Below are 9,994 nucleotides of genomic sequence, written 5' to 3'. Positions count from 1 at the left end.
TTCTTCATAAACGAAGTTGTGCGGTGGTAGGGAGCCCCGAAACAATAATCACGTACCGCTAAACCGCCTTTACTGCGGCGCTTAGAAAAAAAATTTACGCTACAGCAACACTCATCGCCGAAAAACGACAGCGTACCACCCCCATACGAACTGACTAATGAAACATCTGAACAAGACCATCGCCGATATGCTGTCTATATACACAAATGTTTAACAAAGAACTTGGGACGAAGGCCATCCGTATGTTACGTTTGCGTACAACACGGCTATCTAGAAAACTACGGAGATGACACCGTTCGAGCTTGTCTGCGGAAAACGGCCTACAACGATGCTTGGCGCCATGTTTCCTCACATAGAAGACGACGATCTCAACACCTACGCCAAAGGATACCATCAGCGTGCGAATAAGGCCAGCCTGCTGGCTCAAATTTTCACAACAGACCAGCAACTGTTGGATGCCGGACCCTACAACCTCCGAAGCCGATACGCTGAGTTCCACCCAGGGAATGGTCACCACAACGTTACCACCTTAGAATAATCATTGATCTCCAGTGTTGTGTTTCCTGATCGGCAGTTCGAGGAATACTTGAGCCGAGATATAAAAGCCCCATGTGCTGGCGCTGCGGTATTTGATTCCCAACACTCGCCTCCGCAAGTACTTTTTTGACTGCCGCTTCGCCCCCTCTGTATTTTTTAAGTTGTTTGCTCCAACAAACTTAGTTTACCTTCAAGACAAATGCGTCATCTTTGGATTCGTGACATTTTATATCCCCGTGCAACATGCTGAATATGTCGATATAAGAGAGACAGACCTTGACAGAAATATCACTTGGTGCCCAAAATGGCGGACAAAGTTAAGTGTTTTCGAACACCAGCACGTGCAATTTACTAGTATGAAAACAAAGTGCACTGTTCATTGTCATTTAAAAAATGTCAAATACAGAATGTAGACCCAAAAGAATATATTCGTCCGACATGGATACCACCACCGTCATCGACGCGATATCCACAAACCGTATAATCTTCTTTATTCTTCTTGGGGAATTTTAATGACTACCGTCAAAGAATAAAAGAATTGCCATATTTTCACAAATATCAAATCAGTGCTTGAATATGCATGAACGTTTATGCACTTGAATATGCATGATCGCACGTTTTTGTTCTCGGCACACAAAAAAAATAGTTCGTCCGCAAGGCCGAAAAGGCTCGGCCACATGCAAGCCAGCTTGGTTTGGCCGAAGAAAACGACCAAGCCGTTTTTTGAGTGACCACCTTACAATTCAGAACAAGCATTTGTGTAGGAATGCACTGGCTCTGAAAGGAAAAAAAAGTGGCAGTTGCTTTGCACGGATAACTGCCACATCTTGGAATGAATGAACGAGGATAGCAAAGTCATTCTAATCGTCACTGAAGCATACCTTCGCAGCTTCACCTGAGGCAGTCTTTCGCGCACATGCGCCTTAGCATCCATTCCAATGCCTGTTTTACTCCAGATGAATTGAAAATTGTACTCTTAGGAAAAAAGAGGTCCCTTATTCAATTTATTCCTATAAGGTTTCGGAAAAACTATGACGCTATTTATAAGTTTATCGCTCCACCTCATAATTCGTTTTCTGTCATTTGTATTTCCGAAACTTGGTTGTGCAACGCCGATTGCAATTTATATGGTTTCCCGTCCTATCAGGTAGAATATTGCCATCGCATGTGAAGTATTCACGGAGGCGCTGCTATCGTTATTTTTCTTGAAATGAAGTACTCACGTCGGCAGGATCTATTTATCAACGTCTCTCAGTCTCTCAGTGTGAGACAGTCTGGATCAAAATAGATAAATCAGTTTTTCCAGAATCTCATAAAATTATTCTTCTGGCCAGTATATAACGCTCCCCATCTTTCCTTTTCGATTTTGTCCTCGGTTTAGCCTCGGTATTCAATAAGGTATCCGCTGGAAATAAGTGCGCTGTAATTGTGGGTCATATCAATATTGCTCGTTACTACCGCGAACTAATATTTAGCGTACAGTAATTGTTTTGGCGTATTTAGTTATGAATCATTTATTGTGCATCCCACAAGATGCGCCACGCCAACGCTTCTTGACCATACCCTGTGTAATATATCTCCGTCAGCTCAATCTGGTGTAGTAAGTTGCGACATTTTCGATCATCACCCGGTATTTCTTACCTTTCCCGCTAACGTACGAAACTCTAATACTACTTTTTTCACCTCTGCCACAAAGAATTCACTGATTCTATAGACAAAACTGATTTCTCGGTAATTTATTCCTCACAAGACCCGATTTAAGCGTTGCAGAAGTTTTTTGACCTATGTTTAAGTAATGTATCGTTAAAAACAAAACTAAATAAATGAAAAAAAGGCATAAATACCGGAGTAACCCGTGCGTAACGCAAATGTTACTAGAATGCTTGCGGAAAAAGGAAAATATGTATAAAAACTCAAAAGAAGCCGTTCAATCTACCACTTACTAATCACTACAAAAGCTATTGTAACGTCCTAAATATTCTGAAAAAGGCAAAAAAAAGCGCTATTACGAAAAGGAATTTAGTAAATTCTGGAACAATTCAACAATGTGAGAGAAGCTTTTTAACAATTTTTATAATGCATCACGTTATGTGCCTACCTCTAAAATAATTTATGACGCTCGTACCAGATATCAACCCCATCATATTGCTAATGCTTTCAGTGACTATTTCTTAAATCTTCCTGCAGCAGGCCAATTAGTAGCAAATGTTCTTGTGTGTGTGTCTTTACATAATTTCTATCTTTTTCCTGTCAGTACCGATCAAGTTCGTTCCAGGCTTTTTACCCCTTAGGATACTTCAGCTGCCTTATATAACGTGTGTGCACATCACCTTAAACGTGTCTCTTTTTGTGTTTCTCTTCCTCTCTCCATCATTATCGATAAGAGTTTCCCACTTAGCATTTTACTAAGCTTTCTAAAGCGAGCTAATAATATTCCTGTTTTTAGGAAGGGGACAAGCACCTAATATCTAACTACAGGCCTACTTCGATTCTTTCTTCTCTTAGTAAAGTAATCGAAAAGAGTTTTGCTAATCGACTGAATAACCATCTATTTAAATTCATCACGCTTAGGGCCTGTCAATTTTGTTTTCGGTGTGGCAGTTCTACTAATCTCGCAGTTTTGTCTGTAACCGATTTTGTTAAAAAATTATTCCACTTGTATCGTATCTTGGGCAACCAACTCTAATGTGCCGGGCACGCGCAGTTTCTCTGGCAGCAAGCGCACGTGTCGAAGATTGTCACTCCAACAGCATATCTGTTAGAAGGTGAAAGACACTACCTCTTCCAAATACTATATATGCAGTATGTGTTTAATAAACGTGGCCTTTTCCCCCACTGCACCGGCGTGGCATGTTTGGCGTTATTTGGCGTTATTGCCCCACTGCGAAAAAAAAAGAAAAGCAGAGAACAGCTTTTTTGAGGAGCTTGATTAGGCAAGATGCCGTTTTCGAATGGACCGAAAACCATGCAAAAGAATGAAAAAAAACTGTGTGACTGCCTAAGCAAACAGCCCTTTCTGTCGATATTCGATCCGGCCAAAGCAACAAAAGTGTCTTGCGATGCGTCACGGGACACAATGGGTGCCGCGTTGTTGCAGTGTCACAACGACACATGGAGGCCTGTGGCTTATGCGTCACGAGCGCTTACCGAAACACAGCAGCGATACTCTCAAATTGAAAAGGAGGCGATAGCCGTGGTGTTTGGCTGCGAAAGATTTATACACTTCGTCTACGGCCGACAGCTCACGACTGAAACAGACCACCGCCCTTTGATCGCTATCTCCCAAAAAGCAATTGGCGACATGACTCCGAGGTTGCAAATATTTTTTTTGATATTGCTGCGTTATGACAATGAGCTCAAATTTGTTCCAGGTAAGCAGCTCCTCCTGGCCGACATGCTGTCACGTGCCACAGCAGAGAACACTGCGTGCGACCTCGACAGCAACGATGTAGATATACATGCTGTGAGTATAGTCTCTTCCCTCGTAAGTGAGGACACATGGAGGCGGCTGGCGACAGAAACGACGCGAGACGAACAGCTGAAACATGTGCTGAGCGACCTAGAAGCTGGAAAACGGTTGGAGGGGTCATGGAAACCATTCGAGGGAGGGCTGTCGCATGTAAAAGGAGTACTGCTGAAAGACTGCAAATTGGTTATTCCGGCTAGCATGAAACGTGAGACACTGGAAAGCATTCACCAAGGGCCCCTAGGAATTAACAAGAGCAAAGCGAGAGCACGACGCCTTGTGTTTTGGCCGGGAATAAACTCGGACATAGAATCGTTCGTCCGCACGTGTTTTATCTGCGAAAAGTATGCGTACAGCCAGCCTCGGGTGCCTTTACTGATGCGCCCTGTGCCCGACCAACCGTGGTATCGCGTCGGCATGGACATTTTCGAGTACGGCGGGAAGTCGTACCTATGTTTTTATGACGCCATGTCAAACTTTCCCGAAGTTGAACTGCTGAAAGACACCTCGGCCAAAACGGTAGTAGACGTAGCAAGTTCAGTCTTTGCCAGGCGCGGCATACCCATAGAAGTTTGTTCTGACAATGGCCCTCAATTTTGTAGTCGTGAATTCGCATTGTTCTCATGACTGTACGACTTTAAGCATGTCACGTCTAGTCCAGGATACCCCCGTTCTAACGGACTGGCTTAAAAGGGCGTCCAGATAACTAAACGCATCCTGAAGAAAACGACAGAGGCGAAACAAGATTTCTGGTTGGAACTTCTTGCTTTCAGGACCACTCAACTTGAGTCAGGCCCATCGCCTGCTGAGCGCTGATGGGGCGACGGCTCCGCACAACCATTCCCGACGTTCAAGGCAACCCCAGTCGCGAGGTAATCAGGCGCCTCAAGACGGACCATTCTAGAGGACCAATGGTACCTCTGTACCCAGGAGACTCGGTGCGAATCAAGAAGGGTGCATGGGCGACGAAAGCGCAAGTCCTCGGACATTCCGGTCACCCCAGGTCGTATACAGTTGTCACGGACAACGGCAGGGTGTTGCGACGTACCGCCAGCACCTACTACTGACCAGGGAGCCCTTTCGACGCGACGACCAGGACGTCAATGAAGATGACATCGAGGCAGGTCCCACAGCCGCGACAATGCCTGCTGAGGCTGCTGCCCCCACAAGTGTCTCATCCACACCGGCAGTGAGAAGGTCCCTGAGACAACGTCGACCGCCTGAACGTTTGGCCTACGACCAGAACTTGGTGCAAGTGCCTTGAACTAGTGCCTCAAAAATTTTATTGGTGTTATCTATAGTTTCTTTGTTATTTCTTGTTTTTGTAACGGAGGAACATGTATCGTATCTTGGGCACCCAACTCTATTGTGCCGCGCACGCGCAGTTTCTCTGGCAGCAAGCGCACGTGTCGAAGATTGTCACTAAAACAGCATATCTGCTAGAAGGTGAAAGACACGCCCTCTTCTAAATACCATATATGCAGTATGTGTTTATTAAACGTGGTTCTTTTCTCCCACTGCACCGGCGTGGCATGTTTGGCGTTATACACAAAACGATACACCACTTAGGTATGCTTGCGAAGTCCTTTTTTTTTTAGATATTACTTAAGCTTCTTTTCATGCTAATAATCATGATATTCTGTTCCACAAACTTGAATCCTATGGAATAACCTGTCCAGCTTTCAGTTTTCTATAGAATTTTTTTATTAACAGGGAAGATAGGGTTTTTGATACTAATGGGTGTTCTATGACTGAAACAATTATTCAAGGTGTGACGCAAGGTTATGTTTTATGTCATTTACGGTTTACTTTCGCTAATAATGATCTTGCTGACTCCATTATGCCTCACACTGTGTTCCGTATGCTGACGACACCACAGTATCTTCGGCTGATAAATCTTTGTCCAATGTTATGTCTAAGCCATATATTGCTTCGACTAAGGTAACTAATTTGTGCCTCAACAACCAACTAACAATCGATCCATAAAAAACTAAATTTATGATTTTTAAACCACCCCAAACCTATCATATAATCTAACCATTTCACTATGTTCGAATATCATACCCTCATGTGACAGTGTGTTTTTTTCTTGGATTGTTCATCGACTCCCACCTAAAATTTCCTAAACACATTGATCACCTCAGAAATAACACTCTTTTGGCATTAGTGCTTTCATAAAGTACCCCCTTTTTTACGCCAAGCCCTTATGTCGCTTTATTTTGCTTTCGTTCATAGTCATATCAAACATGGTATTGTTGCATGGGGTAACACTTATGATTGTCATCTGGCACCATTACAGAATATTCAAAATCAGGCTCTTGGTATCATTACTAACAGCTCATTCCGTGCTAACGCCTGTGTTTTGCTCCAACAAAATCATGTCTTTTCGATTAAAAATTTATTCTATTACAACATAGCGACGTTTCAACTGCGTGTTAATAATTGATCGTACGAATTTTTGCACAGGCAACTATTAAAAATAACAACTCCACCAGATTTGGAGCCAACAAAAATTACCTATTACCCATAGTCAATACTAACTATGTTCAGATGACATCCGCATTTTCAGCTATCTCAATCTGGGATAGTCTTTCAGCAGAAATAAAATCTTCATCATAATTCTTTACCTTCAAACACTTGCTAAAAATGTTTTTGTTGAATCGATGAATGTATTGTTTTCGTTATCTGTATTGCTATGTTACTGTTCATTTCATTGGCTAAGTTTTCTGATTCAGCTAGATTGTATGTGTATTGCAAGTGTATATTTTATGTATTTTTTGCTGTCAACCTTCTTAACTTGTTTGAATTACTATTGTGCTAGCAATATGCAACAAGTATTCTTTCTTGCATGTCTGTTTACCCCATTTCTTCTCTTTTTCTTATTCTTCTTTATCCCTGCCTAAGCTGTGTTCGTTCTTTTAAGTTACTGTTTTTTGTTTTGCTGATTTCTGTGCATTCTTTATTTTGTTATAATTATTCAGGAGTCCCGTTGCAGTCTCATGACTATGGGACCCTTCTCTGTTTAATAACTTCTATGTATTTCACACCATTGGAAATTATAAAGATTTCAAATTCAATTAAATTCAGAATGGGACCCTCATCTGCAATGTTACAAAAAAAAGAAAAAAAGTTCTAAAGCAGGCTGCTCAATCTGTAACCGGTAAATATGAATTAATGTCCGGAGATGCCAATGTATAAACAGAATCGTATGCAAGTCATTGCATAGAGAAGGAAACTCTTAGGGATGATATTTCTCCCTACATTTACAATACCCGAAAAGAAATAGATAAACATTCGCATTTAAAACAGCCACGCTATGTACCCGCATGCTGAGACAATGCCCGAAATATTAGAGAGTACCAATGCCGAAATATTGTGCTCAAACATTCAATTTTTCCTAACACTTTTACCCATTGCAATAAACTTCCAAACGAAGTGTTTCTTGCACAGAATTTTACTGAGGCTATCGAGCATGTTGTATAACTTTTTTCTATGTACTTTACTCTTGTATTGTTAAACTCAGTGTTTCATTGTTATTTGACTCACATGGACACTTTTGTGTAGTATTTAATGTTCGAAATTACCCGACTGTAATAATGTCCCAGGTGCACAGTAGGAATCTGTGAGAAATAAATAAATAAAAAGTAACTTCTGCCGTGTATCCCACTTTTTCCAGAATATTTTATTTGTAGCCATTAGTGCAGACCTTCGACCGAGAGAGAGAATATTCGCGAAGGTAAATCAACAGGTGGGATTGTACTGAAGCTTGAAGGAGGCGTCTACGGTACAGGATGCCTTCACCGTGGGTAGCATCGACAGCCGTTTCAGCCAGATGAAGCTGGTTGTCCATGGCTTTGCTCGAGAATGCGCTCTCCAAAGCTTCGACGTAGAAAGTTGTAGGTTGGGGGAAATCAGGGGGATTGGTCACACTCTCTGACCATATGGCGTAGCGTTCCGGGTTCTCCACAAAATCGGCAAAGCTGGGAGTTCTGGCGGGTAAAAAGGTGGAGCCGAATAGGATGGGGGAACGTATTTGTCTGGAGAGCACGTAACTGACTTTCGTGCTCTCCGGGTAGAGATTTGTGGTGGGGAGCGAGTGTCTGACGCGACAGCCTGTAGTGCTGCCTGATCTCAGTGTAAGAGATCAAGGGCTGCATGCCTTCGAGTTAGGCAACGCTTCACTCGGAGCCTGCTTGGTGCGTGAATTCTCGAGCGATGGCGTCAGCCTCCTAGTTTCCAGGCATACCGTTGTGTGCGGACCCATACAATCCTGATTAGCCTCTTCGGGGGCTGCTGCGGAATGATGCGTCACGTTGTTTCGACAAGCCTGCAGCGAGTCCGCTACAAGGACCACTGCATTAGTTTCTACGACGGCGACGGCGATGGCCAATACCTGCGCTTGTGTAGTATTGTCGCCGGCAAGAAAGAGGTTGCAATGGTGCTTCTTTTTTATGACTATGGTGGATACCGTAGCGGGCCTACCCGGAAAAGACGGCGCGCCCGTATTCGCCGTTTTTGGTTGATTGCCATAAATGTGTATGGCATTTGAACTGGCTTCTCTACTGTCGACGTGGTGCACCGAAAGCATATTACGGGAAAAGGGCCGCACCGTGATGTTTTTATGGACTTCGTGCAGTATTTTTCTCATAAGTGCAGGCGGGTGGTAGAAGGGAACCGAGAGTGTCAGGCCTGAGGGGTTCGCTTTTCCCTTTTTTCCCCCAAGCCTCGCTCGTCGTTTGGTGAGATGAGCCTCAATTAGCTCCTCGGCAGAGTTATGAGTGCCGAGCCGAAGAAGTCTTTTGGTGGAGGTGAAGACCGGAAGTCCGAGTGCTTGTTTATATGCCTTGCTGATCATCGTGTTGACCTTCTGTGTCTCGGCGACACTGAGCATTGCGCATGGTAACACGTATATAATCCTCGATACGACAAAGGCCTGAACCAGCCAAAGCAGGTGACCTCTCCTATGCCACGGGTTTTCGTGGCGATCCGGGGTATCGTGTGCCTCACCTGAGAGGTCATTGTCTTGAGTTTGTTAATGAGTAGTGAGCTGCTCTTGGTTGCTTGAAAGGTCATTTCGAGAATCTTTATATGCTGAGATGGAATGATAGTGTGGCCATCAAACTTGACGCAGATGGTGGGTTGTGCCAGGGACATCTTTCTGACGGGTCGAAACGACTACCAACTCCGATGTTTCCGGAGCGCAGCAGAGGACACACGAATTTACATAATTGCTTACCAGTAGCTCTGCTCCTTGCAAGCGATCCTACAATGCCCCAATTGACCCCGTGGACGTCCAGATGGTAATGTCATCCTAGTATAGGCCATGCATGATCCCCGGAATTTGTTGAGGAGAGGAGGAAGCCCAACGAATGCAATGTTAAATTGCAGGGGAGAGAACAGTGCTCCCCGTAAGCGTACCACGACTACCTAGGAGAAATGGTTTTGTGGAGATATTACCCATTTTTATGGTAGCTTTCTGACGGAAACACAGTCCCTCAGGTACCTCTACGTGCTCTAGTATCTCTACGTGCTCCAAGGGAACAGTTGCGGAATCTTCTTTGCGGAAAAGACAAACAGTTGCGGAAAAGACAAAATTATTGAATATCTCTAAGCACCCTCTCCGACGAAGCTGAGCAGAGGTGCTGTCTTCGCTGCATCCGACCTCGTTACGTTCGACGGATCTGGTGCCTGCAGGACAAGCTCCAACCTTTCCTTGAAAAGGCTCGAATTCTTTGCTGTATTTCTCTAGAGCACCAATGGATGCGGTGGCTTCAATATTTAAATTTTGAAGGTGCACGTCGACGCCGCTCTCCCTGTCGTTACAGCCATGGTGAACGTACTCCCACTACCGACACCATGTTCCGGTGTCGAACAGTAAGCATGCAGCGTTAAGGCAACAAAACGAAGAAGGAATATTTTTTGTAGCGTGCCGGTATATATAGCGCGAGGCAACTGCATTATCACAAACAAGCAGTACAGAAACAGGGATAA

At 43.9% G+C, this 9,994-nt stretch overlaps 1 pseudogene; it reads left to right on the top strand.

Moving 5' to 3' along the window:
- Positions 1-328: 328 nt before the first annotated feature.
- Positions 329-5,267, top strand: LOC144140081 (uncharacterized; annotated as a pseudogene).
- Positions 5,268-9,994: the final 4,727 nt, after the last annotated feature.

Source organism: Haemaphysalis longicornis, unplaced genomic scaffold (assembly GCF_048455015.1).
Source record: "Haemaphysalis longicornis isolate Haplotype H1 unplaced genomic scaffold, Haemaphysalis longicornis Haplotype H1 scaffold_5, whole genome shotgun sequence".
Lineage (NCBI taxonomy): Eukaryota > Metazoa > Arthropoda > Arachnida > Ixodida > Ixodidae > Haemaphysalis > Haemaphysalis longicornis.
This window is presented reverse-complemented; position numbering and strand designations above follow the sequence as displayed.